Source organism: Pan paniscus, chromosome 9 (assembly GCF_029289425.2).
Source record: "Pan paniscus chromosome 9, NHGRI_mPanPan1-v2.0_pri, whole genome shotgun sequence".
Classification (NCBI taxonomy): domain Eukaryota; kingdom Metazoa; phylum Chordata; class Mammalia; order Primates; family Hominidae; genus Pan; species Pan paniscus.
Genome location: NC_073258.2, coordinates 122,710,621 through 122,735,471, shown reverse-complemented (window position 1 = coordinate 122,735,471; position 24,851 = coordinate 122,710,621). Strand labels below are relative to the sequence as shown.

The 24,851-nt window shown below is 37.0% G+C and overlaps 1 protein-coding gene and 1 long non-coding RNA gene across 3 annotated transcripts in view; both read left to right on the top strand.

The window, feature by feature from the left end:
• BLID (BH3-like motif containing, cell death inducer) overlaps nt 1-1,229 on the top strand; it is a 99,840-nt gene extending 98,611 nt beyond the window's left edge. The window contains 1 exon segment of the mRNA XM_063608330.1: nt 709-1,229. The gene's annotated coding sequence lies outside the window, so the exon portion shown is untranslated.
• A 2,334-nt stretch (nt 1,230-3,563) lies between these two features.
• Nucleotides 3,564-24,851, top strand: part of LOC134731261 (uncharacterized) — a 185,429-nt gene continuing 164,141 nt past the window's right edge. For both annotated transcript variants that reach the window (XR_010113499.1, XR_010113498.1), the window contains exon 1: nt 3,564-3,686. This is a non-coding gene — a long non-coding RNA (uncharacterized LOC134731261). The remainder of the gene's footprint in view (nt 3,687-24,851) is intronic.

The following is a 24,851-nucleotide window of genomic DNA, read 5'->3' as shown; positions in this document are numbered from 1 at the left end:
AATTCTGCCTTTATAGGTCTATGTGAGCCCTATCTCCTATGAGAAAAGGAGAAGAGGGAAGAGAGAAAAAGAGCACATACGTATTGAATGTCCCCTGTTTGCCAAGCCATGCTGAGCTGAGCTGAGCTTCTCCTACATTATCTCATTTAATCCTCATAACACCCTAGGAGTAGATATCATCCTGCCTCTTTCATAGATGAAGAGTCCCAGGCCCAATAAAGTGAAGTGACTTGCCAAGATCACTCACAGAGTGTGAGGTTTAAACCTAAGCCCATCTGTTAAGAGAGCTACTGATCTTTCTGTTATATCATTCTAGGAAGTCCTTTATTTTCTGTGTATTGAATAGATGACCAATCCAAGATAACAAGAGAGATGCTAAAAAGTCTAAAATCATTTCCCTAACCACTCTGTTATCTGTTCTATGATTTTCCCCAGTTCTATCCCTGGACGTATTCCTCAGCTTAATGAGCACTTCTTCATTTTTGTAGTCTTTTGCCTTTCCTTTTCTAGGACCCCAGCCTCCAGCCAATGTTACTCCTTTTGCTTAGCCTTGGACTTCTTGACTCTTGCTATTGCTCTAGGATATTTTTTTTTGGAGCGGGGGTCTACTCAGAAGAAAAGATGGGAAGCCCTTTCTCTGATATCACTGTAGAACGAATAACACTGTCCAGACGTCACAGTTCTAAAGAATTCTTGTTTGGTTTTCAGATGTGACTGGAGTGATTTGCACCTGGATGCCTAGACTCGCCATCTGCTGAAAGACTGCTCAGAAAGCCCTCCCATGCATTCCCCTGCTGCATACCAGCCCACTCTGCCTGCAGCTGCTGTCTGCAGGACTTCATATCTATGCCACACTGTGTAAAAGCTGTGCTTCAAGAAATCACAAAAACGTTTTCCTGCACCTACTACACAGCCTGAGTGCGGCATAAGTTGACCTTGCTTGCTAAGAAATGGGGCAAGAAATGCTTTTTTGTGTGTGTCATGTCTGTTTGTTTTTCAATTAAGAGAGGAAAGCATTAGGCAGATGGAATGTACATGTGAGGATGAGGAGACAGAAAACAAGTAGCCCTTTCCATCAAGATAGAGGGTTTTCTGGGGTTGCTGGCTGTTGAATGTCACTCCTGATTTCTCTTTCCAAGGCACTGTACCACCAGCCTACTGAGATTGTGTGGGAGCTTTCATGGGGGTTGTATTTCACTGATGAAAATAAATTTTGTGCATAATGTGAATGTTTATGTTTCTTCATAGAATAGACTTAGTTTAGCAATAAGCTAATAATACTGACGTAACTCTAATTCTCTGGGGAAAAAAATTTGCTCCCCCACCTTCCATTCCTGCAACATCATCAAAGTACTCACAACAAGAATGAACCAATTAGCAACACTTACTAGCACTGCCTAGACTCAGTGTAAGCAAATTTTGAAATAAAAAGGAAAGCGTGATGGGACATTCTTATGGTTTAAATATTTGTCTCCTCCAAAACTCATGTTGACATTTAGACTCCAATGTAGTACCATTGAGGGGTGGGGCCTTTAAGAGGTAATTGGGTCATAAGGATCCTACCCTTATGAATGAATTAATCCATTCATGAATTAATGGGTTAGTGGATTAGTGGATGAATAAGTTATCATGAGAGTGGGACTGGTGGCTTTATAAAACAGGAAGAGAGACCTTAGCTAGCACTCAGCCCCCTTGCCATGTAATGTCCAGCACCACCTCAGGACTCTGCAGGGTCCCCCCCAGCAAGAAGGTCCTCACCAGATGTGGTCCCCTGATCTTGGACTTAGCCTCCATAGCTGTAAGAAATAAATTTCTTTTCTTTATAAATTGCCCAGTTTTAAGTATTCTGTTACAAGCAATAGAAAATAGACTAGGACACACATAGACCTTGCTTTACGGAGTTTATAACCAATTTGTAGAGAAAGACAATGATTCATTAAAAAGAAATAACCTACACCAGATAGTAGGTGAAAAGACACACGTGAGCAGCACAAAGTGCTACTGAAGTTGTGAAAAAGGTATCATTAGTCTCCTAGTTACCGAGACTCTAAATTGTGGAGTTATCTTCACACCCCAAACCTAATTCACTCCCACACAGTTTCCTTCAAAATGCCTCTTGCAGCCTCCTCTTTCTCCGTTCCATGCCTAATAGCATCACCTTACTTTAAGTCTTTATCAGTTTATATTTAAATTGTTAAAACTTTTTACTTGTCTCCTTGCCACTGGCCACTTCCCACTGGAACTCACGTGGAGCAAAAATTAAACTTCCAAAAGCACCACTTTGATCCTTTTCCTTCCCTATTCAAACACTTCCCTGGATGCCAATTTCCAACTGAAATAAAGTCAAAACTTGAGGATTGGCATGAAAGAAGGATCCAGGTTTGTGCTGACATGGGCTTGGTCCTAGGATGGTGGGAAAAAGAAAGAAAAAAATGAGCAAGTCAAGCAAGACTTGATGGTTGGAACACAGGAGCTGAGAGAAGGTAGCATTACCAAGAATTATGGGCTTGAACCTAGAAGACTGGAAGACGAGCAAAAGGCAAAATTAGAGAAGTGCACATTTAGAAGATGTGTTGAGGTGAAAAGACTCAGGGCTTTTGCAATATCACCTACCACTGAGTATGCACTTAGAGGGACATAGGAGGGACACCATAGATGCTTGCTGAGCAAATAAATAAAGGAATGAATGAATAAGCCTCCTATTTGCATTATGTCCATCGTTTCACTTTATAACAACCTTAGTTGGGGGTTCTTATTATTATCACAATTTTACTGATATCTAAACCAAGACTCAGAGAGGTTACACAATTTTCCCAATATCCTCCGGCAAATGAGAGGCAGTGCTGAGATGTGAAGCCAGGTCAACTAGATGTCACAGTCCATCTAGCACGTTCTGCCCTCTGGAAGCATCTAAATTGTGTAGCACCTGGAGACGTGGAGCTGTGGGACACATTTGCAAAAGGCGGTTGTTTACCGTCAAAGCTGCAGGAGACACTAGAGGAATGTTGCAGAGGACAAAAAAGACATTCTGGACCTCAGCAATGGGAAGTTTTGGAGATAGAGGAAGCGGCACTCTTGAAGGGAATAGAAGACCTAACAAAAGAAGAATCACGGAACAAAAAGAGAAAGGAGATTTGTCAGCAAATGCGTGATTAACAACATGACAAGCTACAGAAATAGTCTTAACAGGAGCAGTGAGGCAGCCTGGTTTGAATGGAAGGAAAGAGCCTGGACCACAGCAGATAGGCTGTGTTGGAACCACCCTTCTGTTTGAAGCTTGAGCACAGAGGGGAGAAAAAATAACTTTTTTTCACTTACTGCAAGGGACATGGTGGACGCTCCTATAATAAAAGACAGATTAACAAGAGAAAAGCATAACAAATTTATTTTAAAAGTTTTTTGTGACTCAGGAGGCTTCAGAAATAAAAAAAAACCCCAAAGATCCAGGGAAAACGTTGTAAATCTGACGAAACGGTAAATCTGACGAAAGAAGTGTGAAGAAATGTGATTGGACAACAGAAAGGGGCAGAGCCTTATGGTAATGAACTGTGGGGGGCGGGAGCGTGTTGCTGAGAGACGCCTATTTATTCAGACGCTTCTCGGCCTCTCTGTGCTGCATTTCTTTCCTCCGGATATAGGGCGGTTCGTCTCTCACATGAGGGTCTTACGATCTACTTGCAGGAAAGGTAAGACAGAGAATTCCTTTCTGTTTGGCTCTCGCACAGAAACGTGGTGGAAGGTCAGAGAGACCTTGCTTCCTAGGCCCTCTCAATCTCCTTCAGCTCAAAGGGCTTTGGGGTAGTGTTTTCTGACCCCCAACAAGCAAGCTGCCTAAATGACTTGAAATTGATTGTTTGTATTTATCACATGGTGATAATATCCCTTTGGCAGGATTAAATGTGATAATGCTATCATATAGCAAATAGCATCTAACATTTACAAGGCACCAGGCAACAGTCTAAGCCCTCAACACATACTATTTCATTTAATCCATACAACTCTGTTGGGTAGATTTTGTTGGAGTCAGCTTGTTTGCAGATGAGGAGACACAGGTTCAGAGAGTTTAAGTAATTTACTTAAGGTCACACAGCTTGTGAGTAGCAGGGCTGGAATTTAAACCCAACCATTCTGCTCCCAGAAGCTATGCTCTTCACTATCATGCTATGCTAAATTGCGTTAAACAAATTATCCATAAATAGTATTGCCTTTCCTCTCAAGAACACGTGAGCTACATTAATTTTTTAAAAGTAGGTAGATTATAAATATTCAAACCAGAGGTGAACAAACAACAGTCCATAGTCCCCAGATCTGGCCTACCGCCTGTTTTATTGTATGACCTGCAAGCTAAGAATGGTTTTCACATTTTTTAATGATTTAGAAAAATTAAAAAATAATATTTTGAGACGCATGAAAATTATAGTGAAATTCAAATTTTAGTGTCCATAAATAAAGTTTTATTGAAACACATTTTTTTTTTACATATTATTTATTCCATTTTTGCCCCAGAAGAGCAAAACTGAATACTTGTCAGGGGAACTACAAAGTCAAAAATATTTAATATCTGGCCCTTTACAGAAAAACTTTGCCAACCTCCTGATATAACCAAAAACTTTCTTTGGCTAACGGAAGAGAAGCGATTTAAGGGCTTGAATTTCTCAGGAAATTCTTCACCCCTCCTGGCGCCCCATCCTCTCATATTCTCCACTGGCTGCACGCGCACCTGCACTTCATTAGAGAACAGTCATGGGGAGGAAAGAAATCCCTGACAGAGTAGTTTGTTGCATTTCTTGGGTGGAGAAAGAAGGCGGGAGGAGGCTTGCTGGGTAGGGTGAAGGTGAGGCTTTCTTCTCAGTCCTGAATTACAGCCAGATGAGTGTATCCCTGTTTCATCTCCAGAATTATAACTTTTAATAAGCATGGAAGTGCAGGAGCTCAGCACTGTGGAGGAGACACAATGGCCAAGTCACATCACAGGTGTCTTCTCTCTGAGGCTGGTCCATGATCAGCAAAGCAACCAGCTCAGCCCCCTTCCCAGTGTCTATTTGCTTTCTCAGGCTTACCGTGACGAATTCACTGGGAAGTGGCAAAGCCTCGGGGGCTTTTGCACAGAGCCAGGGGCCAGTCACTTGGGTTCTGTGTGGAGCTTTGTCAGCAACCTTCCAGCCTGTTGGTGGCAAGTCAATTGCTCTCTTTCTGCCTTACTTAGCGTAATTAAACTGAAGATAGTTTACCAAAGTCAGTGTGTTCAGGCATCCAGCCTGTAAGATATTAAGTAAGCAACAGAATGACAACAGCAAGGATGCGTAGGCTTTCTAAAATTTTTTAAAACTTTTTCTAAAATTGTGGCAAAATATATATAACCTAAAATTTACCATTTTAACCATCTTTAAGTGTACAGGTCTGTAGCACTAAGTACATTCACAGTGTTGTGAAACCATCCATCTCCAGAACTATTTCATCTTGCAAAACTGAAACTCTGTACCGATTAAACACTCCCAATCACTCTCTCCTTCCAGTCTCTGGCAACCATCTTTCTGCTTTCGGTCTCTGTGAATTTGACTACTCTAGGTACCTCATATAAGTGGAATCATACAGTATTTGTCCTTTTGTGACTGGCTCATGCCACTTAGTATGTCTTTGACATTCATCCATGTTGTAACATGTATCAGAATTTCCTTTTTTCTTTTTTTTTCGAGACGGAGTCTCCCTCTGCTGTCCAGGCTGAAGTGCAGTGGCACAATCTCAGCAAACTGCAACCTCGGCCTCCCAAGGTCAAGTGATTCTCCTGCCTCAGCCTTCTGAGTAGCTGGGATTACAGGGGCCCGCCACCACGCCCTGCTAATTTTTGTATTTTCGGTAGAGATGGAGTTTCACCATGTTAGCGAGGCTGGTCTCAAACTCCTAACCTCAAGTGATCCACCAGCCTCAGCCTCCCAAAGTGCTGGGATCACAGGCAAAAGCCACCACACCCAGCCGAATTTCCTTCTTTTTAAAGGCTGAATAATATTCCATTACATATATATGCCACATTTTGTTCATCCATTGATGGACACACGGGTTGCTTCCATCTGTTGGCTGTTGTGAATAATGCTGCTATGAACATGAGTGTATGCGTGTCTGTTTGAGCCCCTGCTTTCAATTCAATTCTGCCCAGGAGCAGAATTGTTTTATCATACGGTAATTCTATTTGTCATTTTTTGAGGAAGCTTCATACTGCTTTTGGTAGCGTTTCTGTGGAACATATAAGGCCAGGAGGAGTGGCAGCCTAGCTGGGTAGATAGGCGCCAGATCCTAGACTTTCAGTTTTATTAAGGATGTGATTACAAGACTTTGCAAGTTTATCCCTTGGACCAGTCCTCAGTGCATATAATTGTTTGTTGAATTGATTTTAATCTAGTACAACAATGATTTATGTTTCTTTCTTCTCAGACTTTGGCTCCTCCTGTTCTTTATTTTTGTTTTCTGTTTTTGTTTTTACCACTTTGTTCCAATCTGAGAATAGCGGCTTTCCTTTTATTTTATTTTTACTAGAGATACATCTCAGATATAGAAGAACATAAATAACGCTGGGCCATGAGTTTAGACAAACACAAAACAACAGAAAGTGAACTCATCCAAGAAAATAATGAAGCTACCTACATAGGTTAGGCTCAGTCGCGCTTCCAAATGTGTTTTAAATTAAGTCATCTCAACCGTGACTACAAGTTCAAAATATTGAAAGCAACCTTATTGGAATTGGAACAAGGCATATTTGGTTTCCTCTGAAGGATTTTTTTAAAGTGTAGTTAATAGCAGAGCTCTGAAATGTAAAAATACAGGAAAAGAAAGCCCATATGCAAATTACTCTCCCAGTAAATGGCATTAAAACTCTCCATCTTTCAGAAGTTGTGATCGCTTGGTAAAATCTCACTTATATGAAAGTGCTTAGGTAGCAACTGCATTTGTGTGAGTAAGGCCAATCAAGTGGAAGTAAGCAGAAGAATTTGGAGCAATCTAAACAAATATTCAGAGTCCATAGACTCAGATAGGTTTTGCCTTTATTTTACTCGCAATACGTACAGGCAAACGGGGTTGCCTAGTTCCCCAAGAGGACAAAATAGAAGGAATAATTTACAAGCATGCAAAAAGAGAGTTGGCTAAAATCAGGCAAAAGGGCTAAATCTGAAAAAAAAATACTACTGAATTTATAAGGAGGGGATAGTAAAAACAGGAAAGGTACACAAACCCTGAAAGAAAACACTGCCACAGCATGCAGAGTATCCTTGAATTATTTGACCAGGAAATCGACGCTTTCCCATCTCAACAGCCTCCAGTGCATCTCCACAGGAAGGCATAGAATCCAAATTGATGCTCATAATGATTTCTTCCATCATTATGGTTATACCTTAAACAGTTGGGCCACAAAGTAGTAAAAATGAACTACTCTGGGAAATTCACATCTGCAGAGATAACTGGATCTTATGATGCCAGTTAAATGAGGTATCAGATTACAGCATCTAATCTTAGCATCATTTTGTTTGTTTGTTTGTTTGTTTGAGTCTTGCTCTATTGCCCAGGCTGGAGCGCAGTGGCCTGATTTGGGCTCACTGCAACCTCCACCTCCCAGGTTCAAGTGATTCTTGTGCCTCAGCCTCCCGAGTAGCTGGGATTACAGGCACCTGCCACCAGACCCGACTAATCTTTGTACTTTTAATAGAGACGGGGTTTCACCATGTTGGCCAGGCTGGTGTCGAACTCCTGACCTCAAGTGATCATCCTGCCTTGGCCTCCCAAAATTCTGGGATTACAGGCGTGAGTCACTGCACACGGCCCTTAGCATAATTTTATGTTTAATTATAGTAGTAACAAAACTTTATAGTTAGAGAGTTTATATAGTTTTCCTACATACTAAATATGATCTTAGGAAAGACTCAGTTTCCTTATCTGTCAAATGATGATGATAATCAAAGTACATCCCAGATCTGTTGTGAGGAGAAAATGAGATGATGCATGGAAGGCACCCAGCATTTTACATAGCCTGTGTTTCCTAAACATTAGATAGCATACAGTGCCACTGTATGATCACCACCGTCACCTCTGCCACCACCACACTGTTGTCTAATACTGTTGATCTTTATGACAACACTGTACCTGGGCTCCTATCCTCGCTCTATCATTTATGATCTGTGTGACCTTGGGAAGTCAGAACTTCCTTCTGCTTCAGTTTTCTCATCTGGAAAATAAAGACAATGCTATATAATATCTACCTTATTCGGTTGCTAGAAGAATTAAGTGAGATAATAATAAAAACATTTAAAATAGGGAGAAGCACAGGGCAAGCATTTAAGTAACATTAGCTATGCTTATTATTATTGTTATTATTCGGTATCATTTCTAAGGAAAGTAGTTCTCAAAGTGTGGAGTGGGGACCCCTGGTGGTCCCTTTTTTAGGCAGTCCATGAGGTGAAAACAATTTTCATAGTGATACTAAAATGAGTGCCTTTTTCACTTCCATTCTCTCAAGTATACAGTGTTTACCTGAGGCTACATGAAGTACGATATCACTACAGATTGAATGCAGTCTTAACTCTAGCTGCCTTCTGTTAAACACTAAAGAAATTTGCAGAAATGTGAAACAATGCTCCTCTCTAATATTTTTGCAAAATATAGTTATTTTTCCATAAAAATATATTTTATGTTAGTCTATGGTGGGTTTATTGTTATTTTTAAATGAATACATATTTTTAAATGTTCAGTTTTAATGTCTAATGTGGAAAATATCAACAGATACAGTGTACATAAACAAAGGTTCTTTGGGGTCCTCACTAACTTTGTGAGTATAAAGGAATCCTGAGACAGAAAAGTTTGAGAATCACTGTCTTAGTTCATTAAGCCTCAGAGTTGTTGACTCCTCAAGGTAACTTGCTTGAGATTCAAATATAGGCAAAGCCAAATTTCACCCAAAGTTTCCTGATAAGGAAACCCAGTAGTCACTATAATACGCCATACCCCAAGAGTAACAGAGCTCCCCATACGGAGGAGGGCTCTATGGTCACCTCTACCTTTTAACAGTTTGGTACTATTACAGGGCTCTGTATTGGTAGGTATACTTAACAAGACTCTACCTTTAACATGGTATTCAAGGCTAATCAATGTTTTCCAGCATCTTGAGTTTTATTCCAAGTGGCCGATCATTGTTGTACCAAATTTACATGCAGTTTTTGCCTTGTGATTAAGAAGAAGGACCTAGTGTTAATACTCTTAAGTCCTGGTTTCAAAGCCGAAACTGATTCCCATCATAGGTTTTAAAATATCAAGCAAGAATTCTCAGCCATTTGTAAGCCACTTTAAATACAGTTTTCAGGAGTTCAAGAAGTAATACCTGAAGGAACTGGGTCAAGTTCTTCCCAGTCCTGTGTTCCTGTACCACAGATGGCTAAATTTCAGCCTTAAGAAAATACGTTGGGATACAAGAGCATACTTAAAGGAAGAAAATAAACAGAAACAGTCTTGCACAAACCTGACATATGAGGTCTCTCTTTGAATAAGCATTCGATACTTGACACTTGAGTATATGCCACTGAAACAAATTGGTTTTAAGTATGTAACATTCTGATTTAGGGTTCTCACCATTATCTTGGTAAAAAATTGACACCTGCTACATTGTCTTAAGACTTTTGTCTCAGAGGCTTCAGATTTTTACATACATATAAGCACATATATACTATGCATTTGCTTGGGTTGAATTGAAATCTCCAGTAGTAATTTGAAGAGTTTGACTTATGGGGCAATGGCACAGGTTTACATGCATTATGCAAAATTTTCTGCTAAATGCAATGGGCTTTTGGAAATTAAATTGGTTTATTTCAATCCATGCTTGTTTGACATAAATGTCACATGTATGCTAAATAACTATGTCTTTCTTCTAGTTCTGCTCCAATATTAATCCTTAAAATATTATCTCAGATAAGCTATGACTACACAATGCCAAATATCCATCTTGAAATAATAAAACTTGCTTTTATTATCCTGACATTCCCAAATCTGATATTTGACAAGATAGAGTTAAGTAACCTAATACTGTAGAAAAACAGAACTAAGCAAAAAATGAAAATCATTTTGATCCAACCACATAGTATCACAGAACTAAATAATTTTACTCCAATATTTTGCTAAATTTAATCATTTCAACTAAATGTTATCAGATCAGTTTGTGGAGCACTGACCATTTTACTATTGAGATAATGTGAGAGGAAGATAGGGGAAACAAGCATGAAATATATGGGGCAAAGAAGATTAAACCCTCCTTTACGGAGGGGTCTGGGCAGAGCTTGCTGTCCAGCAATGAGCAGGGACTCAACGAAGGAGGCTGCCTCTGTGGTGCCTTCATTCCAGCAAACACTGTGGATTTGGAAGAGAGGCAGCCAAGGTAGAAGATTGTATTAGGCAGGGTTCTCATAGAGGGACAGAATTAATAGGAGAGATATATATTATATATACATAGGAGATCCATATACTATATATATATAGGAGATATATATACATGAGATATGTATATCCACATATATATATATCTTTAGTTTAGTTTATTAAGTATATAATATTTAGTTTATTAAGTATATATATATACTTAATATAAGTATATATATACACCTAATATAAGTGTATATATATACTTAATATAAGTATATACTTAAACTAAATATTATATATTATATATAGTATATATATTAAGTATATATACTTAATATAAGTATATATATACTTATATAAGTATACTTATATAAGTATACATATACTAGTCTATATACTACTTATTAGTATATACATACTTATATTAGTATATATACACTTATATAAGTATATATACTAATATAAGTATATATATACTTATATTAGTATATATATACTTATATTAGTATATATACTTATATAAGTGTATATATACTAATATAAGTATATATATACTAATATAAGTATATATATAAGTATATATAAGTATAAGTATATATGTATATATACTTATATAAGTATATATACTTATATAAGTGTATATATACTAAGTATATATACTAATATAAGTATATATATACTAATATAAGTATATATATACTCATATTAGTATATATATACTTATATTAAGTATACATACTTATATGAGTATATGTATACTTACATAAGTATATATACTTACATTAGTATATATATACTTATATTAAGTGTATATGTACTTAATATATATACTATACATAATATATAATATTTAGTTTAAGTATATAAGTATATATATACTTATATAAGTGTACATATACTAATATAAGTATATATACTAATATAAGTACATATATACTAATATAAGTATATATATACTTATATTAGTATATATACTTATATTTATATATGTACTTATATTAGTATATGTATACTTATATAAGTATATATACTTATATAAGTATATATATACTTATATAAGTATATATGTACTTAATATATATACTATATATAATATATAATATTTAGTTTAAGTATATAAGTATATATATACTTATATAAGTATATATACTTATATTGGTATATATATACTTATGTTAGTATATATAATATATAATATATACTAAGTATATATACTAATATAAGTATATATACTTAGTATATATATACTAAGTATATATATACTAATATAAGTATATATACTTATATATATACATATATATACTTATATTAGTATATATATACTTAGTATATATTATATATTATATATATACTTATATTAGTATATATACTAATATAAGTATTAGTATATATATACTTATATATTATATATGTATATATATACTTATATTAGTATATATATACTAATATAAGTATATATATACTTATATAAGTATACATATACTTATATAAGTATATATATTATATATTATATATACTTATATAAGTATATATATACTTATATTAGTATATATAATATATTATATGTATACTAATATAAGTATATATATACTTATATAAGTATATATATACTTATATAAGTATATATATTATATATATTATAAATACTAATATAAGTATATATATTAAGTATATATATTTATATTAAGTATATACTTATATACGTGTATATATACTTATATTAGTATATATATACTTATGTAAGTATATATACACGTATCTAAGTATATATATATTAATAAAAGTATATATATACTAATAGAAGTATATATATACTTCTATTAGTATATACTTATATTAGTATATATACTTAATATAAGTATATATATACTTAATATATTTATTGTATATTTAATAAGTATATATATACTTATATATATATAAACTTATATATATACTTATATATATATAAACTTATATATATACTTATATATATATAAACTTATATATATACTTATATATATATAAACTTATATATATACTTATATATATATAAACTTATATATATACTTATATATATAAACTTATATATATAAGTATATAAGATATACTTATATATATAAACTTATATATATATAAGTATATAATATATACTTATATATATAAACTTATATATATAAGTATATAATATATACTTATATATATAAACTTATATATAAGTATATAATATATATACTAATATAAGTATATATATATACTTAATATAAGTATATATATACTAATATAAGTATATATATACTTAATATGAGTGTATATATACTAATATAAGTATATATATACTTAATATTAGTATACATATACTTAATATAAGTATACATATACTTAATATAAGTATACATATACTTAATATAAGTATATATATATTTAATATAAGTATACATGTACTTAATATAAGTATATATATACTTAATATAGGTATATACATATACTTAATATAAGTATATACATATACTTAATATAAGTATATGTATATACTTAATATAAGTATATGTATATACTTAATATAAGTATATGTATATACTTAATATAAGTTTATATATATAAATACTTAATAAACTCCCTATATATATATCCCAATATATATATATCGGGATATATATATTGGGATATATATAGGGAGTTTATTAAGTATTAAGATATATACATAAAGTATTAACACATATCCCTATATATAATCCCTATATATATAATATATATAGGAGATATATATATAATATATAGGAGATATATATATCAGAGATATATATATCCCTATATATATATATAGGAGAGAGATATATATTATATATAGGAGATATATATATATATCAGAGATATATATATCCCAATATATATATAGGAGATATATATATCCCAATATATATATCTTTTATTTAGTTTTATTGAGTTTATTAAGTGTATATATATACACATATATACACACTTATGTATATACACTTATATATATATACACTTATATACACTTATATATATACGCTTATGTGTGTATATATACACACACATATATATATATATTTATACACTTAATAAACTCCCTATATATATCCCAATATATATATATCGGGATATATGTAGGGAATCGGGATATATATATAGGGAGTTTATTAAGTATTAACATATATATATAAAGTATTAACATATATCTATTGGTAGTTTATTAAGTATTAACATATTTATATATAAAGTGTATATATATATATGTATATATATAGGGAGTTTATTAAGTCTTAATTTACATGATCACAAGGTCCCACAATAGGCCATCTGAAAGCTGAGGAACAAAGAGAGCCAGTCGATGTCCCAAAACTGAAGAATTTGGAGTCTGATGTTCAGGAAGCATCCAGCAGGAGAAAGATGTAGTCTAGGAGGCTAGGCCTGTCTTGCCTTTTCACATTTTGCTGCCTGCTTTATATTTGCTAGAAGCTGATTGGATTGTGTGCACCAGATTAAGGGTGGGTCTGCCTTCCCCAGCCCACTGACTCAAATGTTATTCTCCTTTGGCAACACCCACAAAGACACACCCAGGATTAATACTTCTGTATCCCTCAATCCAATCAAGTTGACACTCAGTATTAACCATCACAATCCACCCCTTGTCATCTTGAACCCATACACATCTCCTGAGATCATACATAGTCTTCAAATAAAGACAATAATGAGGTCATAGTTACACCTAACATAATACAACTATCCTTTGTACAACCAGAAACATACCAATCCCCAACCTAAATACTATTACGTAAAGTTAACAATACTTCGATGCTGATATGAAGTCAATAAATCTTATGTCACATGATAAAGGAAAAGGAAATAAAATGAAGATATGTTCTTAGTACAAGTGTATGCATGCACAAACATGTTTTTAACAAAAGAAGGAGGAAATACTCATGGCAGTTACAGTCCTTGTTTCTGCAGCTGGTCACGTGGTTATAGCTGGTATTGATTACTACCTTCTTCTACTACCCATTCTGTATTCCCTTTACCTTCAGCAAGCACCTCAGCAAGTCATGGTTTTTTCCTGGTGGAGTGACCCAAACCTTCACTCCTGAAGGGTCTGGGTCATTTGTAGTCCTGTCTGGATTGTGCTGTTGTAGTTTCCCATTGACTTTAATCACAGGGTATGGTAATACTAAGAGACACCCTAATGGATCTCCTGTATTCCACATATACTCTTCTTTACTTCTGTTGTGGAGTAGTAGACTGATTTCATCTTCATAGTACAGGTCAATCACCCCAGCCAACATTGTAACTCCCTTCTTCTTAGCCTGTTGACTTAAAGGTAGGAGGAGCGCAGAGTGTCCAGGTGGCAATCTTAACTTCCAGTTTAATGGAATCATTGTTGTGTCTCCTGGTGGCAGCATTCCTCCCTCTGGAACTAAGACCTCTAGGCTAGCAGAACATAATGTTGCAGGCACAGGATGCAAAATTTTGCTAGTGGTTCACTAGGGGTGATGGTGAGTGGTGCCACTTTCCCTTCCCCGCTTTGATTCCTGGGCCCACGAATCCTGGCTATGGGAGAAACAGTGCCATATACTGGACACTGATTCGGAGCATACATGGCCTTCTGGATAACTTTGCCCCAGCCCTGCCAAGTATTGTCACCTAGTTGGCATTGTAATTGTGACTTCAAAAGGCCATTCCACTGTTCTATCAATCCAGACACTTCAGGATGATAGGGAACATGGTAAGACCAGTGAATTCAGTGAGCATGAGCCCACTGCCACACTTCTTTAGCTGTAAAGTGAGTGCCTTGGTCAGAGGCAACACTATGTGGAATACCGTAACGGTGGATAAGGCATTACGTGAGTCCATGGATGACAGTCTTGGCAGAAGCATTGTGTGCAGGATAGGCAAACCAATATCTGGGGTAAGTGTCTATTCCAGTGAGGACAAACCTCTGCCCTTTCCATGATGGAAGAGGTTCAATATAGTCAACCTACCACCAAGTGGCTGGCTGATCACCCCAAGGAATGGTGCCATATTGAGGTCTCAGTGTTGGTCTCTCTGCTGGCAAATTGGGCACTCAGTAGTGACCATAGCCAGATCAGCCTTGGTAAGTGGAAGTCCATGTTTCTGAGCCCATGTGTAACTTTCATCCCTGCCATAATGGCCACTTTGTTCATGGGCCCATTGGGTGATGACAGGGGTGGCTGGGGAAAGAGGCTGAGTGGTGTCCACAGAATGGGTCATCCTATCCACTTGATTATTAAACTCCTCCACTGCTGAGGTCACCCGTTGGTTAAGTACTCACATGGGATACAAATATCTTCAGTTTTTGGCCATCCAGAGAGGTCCATCTGGGTACCCTTTCCCCAAATTTTTTTGGTCACCAATTTTCCAATTATGCTTCTTCCAAGTCCCAGACCATCCAGTCAAACCATTGACTACAGCCCATGAATCAGTATATAATTGCACTTCTGGCCATTTCTCCATCCATGCAAAGTGCACAACTGGGTGCACTGCTTGAAGTTCTGCCCACTGGAAAGATTTCCCTTCACTGCTGTTCTTCAGGGATGTCCTAGAAAGGGGCTGAAGTGCTGCAGCTGTCCACTTTTGGGTGGTGCCTGCATATCATGCAGAACCATCTGTGAACCAGGCCCTAGTCTCCTTTTCCTCTGTCAACTGATCACAGGGAACTCCCCATGAGGCCATCAGTACAGGCTGGGGGAGAGAAGGCAGGGTGGTGGCAGGAGTAGAGACCATGGACATTTGAGCCACTTCCTCATGTAACTTACTTGTGCCTTCAGGACCTGCTTGAGCCCAATCGCATATATACCACTTCCATTTGATGATGGAATTCTGCTGTGCATGACCCACTTTATGGCTAGATGGGTTAGAAAGCACCCGGTTCATGATAGGCAGTTCAGGTCATATGGTGACTTGATGACCCATAGTCAAGCATTCGGTTTCCACCAAAGCCCAGTAACAGGCCAAGAGCTGTCTCTCAAAATGAGAGTAGTTATCTGCCAAAGATGGTAGGAACTTGCTCCAAAATCCTAGAAGCCTCTGCTGCAATTCACCTATGGGAGCCTGTCAAAGGCTCCAAACAGCATCCCTATCTGCCACTGACACCTCAAGCACCAATGGATCTGCTGGTCATATGGCCAAAGTGACAGAGCAGCTTGTGCAGCAGCCTGTACCTGCTGCAGAAACTTGTCCTGTTGTAGACCCCATTCAAAAACGGCAGCCTTTCAGGCCACTCAAAAAATGGGCCAGAGTAACAACTCAAATGAGGAATATGTTGCTTCCAAAATCCAAATAGGCCCACTAGGCATTGTGCCTCTTTCTTGGTTGTAGGAGGGGCCAAATGCAACAACTTATCCTTTACCTTAGAAAGAATATCTCGACAGGCCCCACACCACTGGACTCCTAGAAATTTTACTGAGTTAGAAGATCCCTGAATTTTAGTCAGATTTATTTCCCATCCTCTGGCATGCAAATGTCTCCCCAATAAGTCCAGTGTGTTTGCTACTTCTTGCTCACTGGATCCAATCAGCATAATGTCATGAATGTAATGGACCAGTGTGATATCTTGTGGAAGCAAAAAGCGACCCAGGTCTCTCTGAATAAGATTATGACACAAAGCTGGAGAGTTGATATACCCCTGAGGTAGGACAGTAAAGGTACATTGCTGGCCTTGCTAGCTGAAGGCAAATTGCTTCTGGTGGACCTTATGGATAGGAATGGAGTAAAAGACATTTGCTAAGTCAATGGCTGCATACCAGTTACCAGGAGATGTGTTAATTGTTCAAGCAATGAAACCATGTCTAGTACAGCAGCTGCAATTGGAGTCACTGCTTGGTTAAGCTTCCAATAATCCACTGTCATTCTCCAAGATCCATCTGTATTCTTTACAGGCCAAATCAGGGAGTTGAATGAGGATGTGGGAATCACCACCCCTGCATCTTTCAAGTCCTTGACGGTGGCACTAATCTCCTCAATCTCTCCAGGGATGCGATATTGTTTTTGATTTACAATTATTCTAGGTAGAGGTAGCTCCAATGGCTTCCATTTGGCCTTTCCCACCATAATAGCCCTCAGTCTGCCAGTCAGGGAGCCAATGTGGGAGTTCTGCCAGCTGCTAAGTATGTCTATGCAAATTATGCATTCTGGCACTAGGGAAATGATCACAGGATGAGTCTGGGGATCCACTGTAAGTCAGACCTGAGCTAAAACTCTATTAATTACCTGATCTGTAAGTAAGACCTGAGCTAAAACTCCATTAATTACCTGACCCCCATAAGCCCCTACTTTAACTGGAGGACCATAATGATGTTTTGGGTCCCCTGGAATCAATGTCAGCTCAGAGCCAGTGTCCAGTAGTCCCTGAAATGTTTGAACATTTCCCTTTCCCCAGTGCACAGTTACCCTGGTAAAAGGTTGGAAGTTTCCTTGTGGAAGGATGGGAGAAAGATCCACTGCATAAATTGTTGGTAATGTAGTAGGGTCCTTCCTCAAGGGGACTTGGGCTCCCCTTCATTCAAGGAGTACTGGGTCTGTAAACTGGCTCAAGTTTGGAAATTGATTGAGGGGCTGTGATTCTCTGTTTTTATAATTTAAATTAGTCTTTTTTCCATTCAACCTAGAAGTTTTCTGTTTGTACAATTTAAGTAGGAATGTAGTAGGCTTCTTATTAATTTCACTTCTGGGAACACTGTGATTAATTAGCCAATGCCAGAGCTCTACATGAGTCAGACTATTCTGATTGCTGCTGCCTCTGCTGTCCATTATGGTAGTCATGCCCACCTTGACTTTGATAGTTAAGTGCTGCCACTTGGGATCCAATTATTCCCATTGTATTTAAATTTTGTAGTTGAGTGACTGCATTTCCCACCATTAGATGTGACATACAGAGAAGAGCAATTACAGAGCTCTTCAAAGATGCAGGTACTGCCCTCACAAATCTATTTCACAAGGCATTGGTCAAGGGTATATCTTCTGAACCCTCCCAGCTGGGATGAGTAGGTCTAAAGTGACTAATCCACTCCACTATCCCAATCTCCCTAAGCCTTTGGATCGTTTCCTCTGCATTAAACCAAGGGAGATCAGGCATTTCAGCTCACTCACAGTGGGCCATCTTATAATCTTTGTTTCAGCTAACCAAGCAAACAAACTATTAGAACCTTTTTTAACTCCCCAAGCTGCAACATTAAATGCAGAGTCCCTACTTAGTGGGCCCAAGTCAATAAATTCAGCCTGATCCAACTCTATGTTCTTTCCCTTATACCTTAATATCCATTCATTTCATTTCATACCTTGAAATGACTATGAATAATATTCATATCATTTCATACCCTTAATATCCATTCCTGTGCCTGTGCTCCAGATTGCTGTTTATATAAATTAGAGACCTCAAACAGTTCTTTTTGAGTGTAGCGTACCTCCTCATGGGTCACAATCTCAACCTCACCTCCAGGGGCCTGTTGGGACTTTAGTCTAGAAGCAAACAGGGGTGTTGGCATGGCTCCTGAGGAGAATCAACATTATTTAGCCTGGCAACTGCCTCAAGGGAGGCCATCACTGTTGCCTCAGGCAGCGCAGGGTTTATCTCCTCAGACAGAGGTGGAAATGCTGATGGCAGCATGGGTAAGGGAGGGGATGTTGCCATAACTGGGGATGGGGAAGCTGTTCCTTCTGGCAAAAAAGTTTCATCAGGTTTTACAAACTCAGTGTCCCCAGCTTCATCAGGGTCCTCCCACACATCCCCATTTGCAAGCTTCAGAATCCCAATCTTTTCCAATCAATGCCCTCACTTTAACAGTAGACACCTGTTGAGGCTGTGCATGCACCTTTCATTGCAGGTCAGCCACTCGCGTGATAAAAGCTTATGTCTTTTTCCACAGTTTCAGCCGTTTCTCTACAGGAGATAAGACTCTCACTCAGGGCAATCTTAGCATATTTGACGCTCAGTATCTGCTTCTGAAACTGGGAGACAGAATCCCTGAGTTCATCATTTTCTTTCATCACTTTGTCACTGAACTTAGGAGCAACCAACCAGGTTGATTATGTTCCTTGATTCTCCACATATGGTCAAAGGTATTATGCATAGAGTCACTAAACTCCTTGCCTCTCATGAGCAGTGAATCAGGAGTGTCTAATACATTTATTTTACATAACTCTCTACACAGTTCATGCCAAGGACTATCAGTGTTCTGCATACTATTAGAAGTAGAGTCCTTAGCATTTTTGGGTCAATCATATTAAGCAGCCAATTCCAGAAACCCTAAAACCAATGAAAGAACTCTATCCTTAGTATTCTGTTCCTCTAGAACCACTCCTGGTACCAAAATCTGTATTAGTCAGGGTTCTCTTAGAGGGACAGAACTAACAGGAGGCATATATATGAAGGGGAGTTTGTTAAGTATTAACTTACATGATCACAAGGTTCCACAATAGGCTGTCTGCAAGCTGAGGAGCAAGGAGAGCCAGTCTGCGTCCCAAAACTGTGGAACTTGGAGTCTGATGTTCAAGGGCAGGAAGCATCCAGCACTGGAGAAAGATGTAGCCTGGGAGGCTAGGCCCATCTTTCATTTTCACATTTTTCTGCCTGCTTTATATTTACTGGAAGTTGATTAGATTGTGTCTACCAGATTAAGGGTGGATCTGCCTTCCCCAGCCCACTGATTCAAATGTTAATCCCCTTTGGCAACACCCATGCAGACACACCCAGGATTAATACTTCTGTATCACTCAATCCAATCAAGGTGACACTCGGTATTAACCATCACAAAGATCTAACTCCTAAAGACAAAGCTGAGGATTCTCCATTCCCAGGCCATTCCATTCTCCATTCCAGTTTCCCAGGCCAATGACTCAGTTCCTACTGGACACCCTTTTGCGCTGAATGAATGATCCATTCATTCACTCCAGATCACTACCTTCATCTAAGACTTGGAAATTCAGGCAGTAGATCATACTGCAACATCCATAATCCACTTGCACTATGTACTGGCTTATCTTGACCTAGAAAAGTATCTAACTTAGATAGTTCTTGGGACATATCCCCATACAGAACAAACAGGCTGGCCATATGAAAGCAGTCTTCTATAATAAAAGCTGGCCAGACTTGAGATAGACCCTCAAAATTTTTGAGGCATTTAAGTATTCTAAGATTTCTATATAATTCTCTTTTTGTTCTTCCCAGAGTTTGGCTTCACTGTTCCCCTTCTCTAATGAGCCCTACAATATTCAAAGGAAGTTCAAAGTTAGCCATTTTCAGATAAATTTGGAAAAAAGTGAAGCCGTATCATATTCCCAAGCTCTACGTTTTTCTTTATGTGGGCCAACTGGACCACAACATGGACTTGGTTTAATGACTCACTTAAATAATTTACATCTGTGTGGCATTGGCCCTTGTCTCAAATGGGTGAAAATAAAAATCTAAATGGAGCTTTAAGGATAATCAGTGCCGGTAAATTGCCAAAAAATGATCATGCTTACTCAAATCTCCCTAATGACATGCAAAGATTGATAATTCATGCATTTTTGTAGTTTAACTCAGCAAATCATTCGATCCACATTTATTGAGTGTCTATCACAAGCTAGTTTCTGAAAATAAGAGGTAAGTTAAAGATAGACCTATCTTAAAGAGCTTGTAGCATAAGCAGGAGACACAAAAGCAAATATAACTTCCTATAAATGTGATATACGCCAAGATGTAGGCAGGCACAGGTGCTCTGTGAACACAGAGGGTAACAATATTTTTCTTATAATTAACAAGCATATATATACACACATATATACTATATATGTACTATATATTTATATACATATATACTATATATGTACTATATATTTATATATATACTATATATGTACTATGTATTTATGATATATATAATATATTGTACTATATATGTACTATATATTTATATATCACTATATGTGTTGTAGTGGTATGTATGTGGGTGTGTGTGGGTGGGTGTGTGTACTCAGCACAGAGCACTATATAGATATATGTCATATACCTATATATAAGAAACAACAAAGCCACTTCCCAAATATTTCTTTCTTTCTTTTTCTGCCCAGTATGCAATGCTTCCTGTTTCTCTAGTAATGAAAATGTGTTCATTTGTCAAATGGAAAGTTATATATATAGTGTATATATATATTGCCCTGAGTATACAAGATATGGCTATATAATATATATACATTATATATATGTGTGTGTATATATGTGTGTATATATACTGGGTGTGTGTGTATATATATATATATATACACACAGATGCACATATATATTTTATATATATATTTATATATATTTATACATATATTTATATATATTTATATATATTTATATATATTTATATATATTTATATATATATTTATATATATTTATATATATATTTATATATATTTATATATATATTTATATATATTTATATATATATTTATATATATATATTTTTATATATATATATATAGTGCCCTGTGCTGAGTACTCAGAAGAAATAGCCTAAGAATTCTGGGAGCCACCTTGTTACTTCCTAATTCTCTGATGCCAAGGCCGCAATGATTAATCTTCAGAAAAGCTACAGTTTAGCACCTGTTGAATGATATTAGAGGAAATCATCTGTGTTGCAAATAGAGAATATGTTAGGGAGGCTGGACTCAAATGAATCCAGGTTTTGATATCTTTCTCCTTCTGCTTTAGCAGACAAATAATCTGTTGCAACTTTGCTGCTTCTCTTCCATAGCTTGGCTCTGTTCCCGTGCACCATTTTGTTCTAGGGGATGCCTAAACTGATTCTTCAGTGTTAGCCAAAACAAATGAGGAGCTTGGCTCTCGGTCTGGTCGCAGCAGCTGCTGTGATTGAAGTTCTCTGCACCTAAGACAGTGGGGCAGCTTTCCATTTGACAGATGAACACATTTTCATTACTAGAGAAACAGGAAGCATTGCATACTGGGCAGAAAAAGAAAGAAAGAAATATTTGGGAAGTGGCTTTGTTCTTTCTTATATCAATTGTGGTTATTGTTCAGCTGAAATGCTGGTGAGGAGGTTGATGGTGTGGGAGCCTGATACCCATGCCTCAGCCTTCTTCCCATTAGACTGTAACTGTGAGATGACAGCTGTATGGTTTCTTGACCTCAGGTTGCCTCAGCCAGAAAAATTCTTTGCAGATCTGCTCTGGGAGGCAGTTTCTGTTCATGTATGCAGCAAAGGGCACAAAGAGGCCAGGAGGTCTAGGGAAACTCACATATCAAGGAAAGGGAAAGAAACATGTGGCTGTTTCCATTTGTTTAGTCATACAATGGAGCTAAACTGTAAAGTGGGTATTTGAAGGCCTTCAAAATGACTACTCCATACTACTATGATGGACTTCATTGCAGTGGGACTGGATAACGATTCTTCAGAGAACAGAACACATCTCCAGTAGGGCAACCTTGTGACAGACTTTCCTTCACCACTTCATACTCGGCATTTTAGTTAAAATGGTGGCTTGGGAGGCATCCTTGATTCCATGTTTTATGTGTTGAGTCCGTAGATAAATGTTGGTACCATTCACAGATATAAGAAATCCAAGAGGCAGAGGGAAGAAAAGCAGAGGAAGATAATAAGAAAATGCATAAACCTAAAGTGTGAAGTTGCAAATGGAATGTTAAAATTTAGTGTAAGTATTGAGAGATGTTTTCAGGGCTGAGAGGAGTCTAGAGTCCTCACTGATATGTGATTTCTAGACCATGTAAACTATATTTACAATGATCACTATTTAAAAAAAAATGCCTGTCTACCACATATTGTATGGAAGAAGTTGGATTTCCAGTCAAAGAAATTAAAATATATTGAATAACCATTACCTGTCAGACACTGTGCTAGGTGCTTTATATAAGGACATACCTATAGCAGCACAAAATACGGGCACTAGATCCTTTGTTACATACATACAGAAGCTGAGGTTTGGGCTGTCCAAGGTCACATGGTTAAGTGAGGAAGCAAGAATTCCAACCTAGTTCCTGGTAACTTCAAAGGTTTCTGTGCATTTGAACAGTTCTTATTCTACACGCATGTCCCTGGGCTTTCCCACCTATATCTGCATCAGACAGTTTTAATAACTTTTAGCACTCTTTCCTTCTTGGCCTGGACAGAGTCACAGATCTCTCCACATAGGACTCTGGGCTGCTAATAATTGATGGGAGTTGGCATGCAAGGTGAATCGTATTGGCAATCATTGTGTCTTTGCCAATGGGTATGAGGTGGGGAACTAGTTTTGCTCTCATATATTTTTATTAAAGACTTGTAATATAGCTCACTACGCATTGTCTTATCATTGTTTACATCTCTGTTCATTAGTGGGTTCATTGAGGACTCACTGGGACTGTCTCCCACTTTTGCATGCTCGTCACATTACATACATAGTGCTATTCTCTGGTCTTTAGGAAAAGGACTCAGATTTGTTCATCTGAAGCATCTTCAGGTTCCTTCCTGACAGTCCATGTTCATTTTAAAAGCATTTGATGAGGTCTTATTTGTTGTGGTGACTATGATGTCATAAACGTTATGGGACTTGGTTAAGGTTCTGCAGTACATAAGTCACAAAACCAAGAAAAACCCAGTTTTCTGTTTTCCAGTGAACTGTTTCCTCTTAAACACCAAGATTATAAAAATCTCATAGAGGCCTAAATTTCAGTTAAAGCTTTCTAGGATTCTGTATGTGTTTGCAAAGCCAGTGGAGTTTTGTTTTAGTAAAATTACTGCAGCTAGAATAAGCTTTTGATAGCCCCCTCCCACCTTATTTTAATTCCTTTATTTATTTATTTATTTATTTATTTATTTATTTATTTATTGATACGGAGTCTTGCTGTGTCGCCCAGGCTGGAGTGCAATGGCACCATCCCGGCTCACTGCAATCTCTACCTCCTGGGTTCAAGCGATTCTCCTGCCTCAGCCTCCCGAATAGCTGGGATTATAGGCAAGTGTCACCATGCCTGGCTAATTTTTGTATTTTTAGTAGAGATGGGGTTTCACTGTGTTGGCCAGGCTGCTCTAGAATGCCTGACCTCATGATCCACCCGCCTTGGCCTCCCAAAGTGCTGGGATTACAGGTGTAAGCCACCGTGCCTGGCCCTTTTATCTTTTCTTATCTCTAAATTCGCTTTTATCTTTGCTCGGTGCAAGTAAATCTGTTCTGAAGTACAATCAATGATATTTTGCAAGGGAAACATTATGTGCAAATGCTACTTCCTATAAGCAAGAAAATTAAGTGTGTGAGTTGCTAGATTTTTCAATCTCTCAATTTTCTGATTGGCGATAAAAATATCAGTACTTACCTCACAGAATTATTATGGAAATTAAATCAATCATTTAATTAATTTATTAAGTAATCTTATATAAATAGGTTAGTTCATATATAATAGGCATTTGCCAAATGTTAGCTCTTATTACTGTTAATACTAACATGATTTGCTTAAGGAATG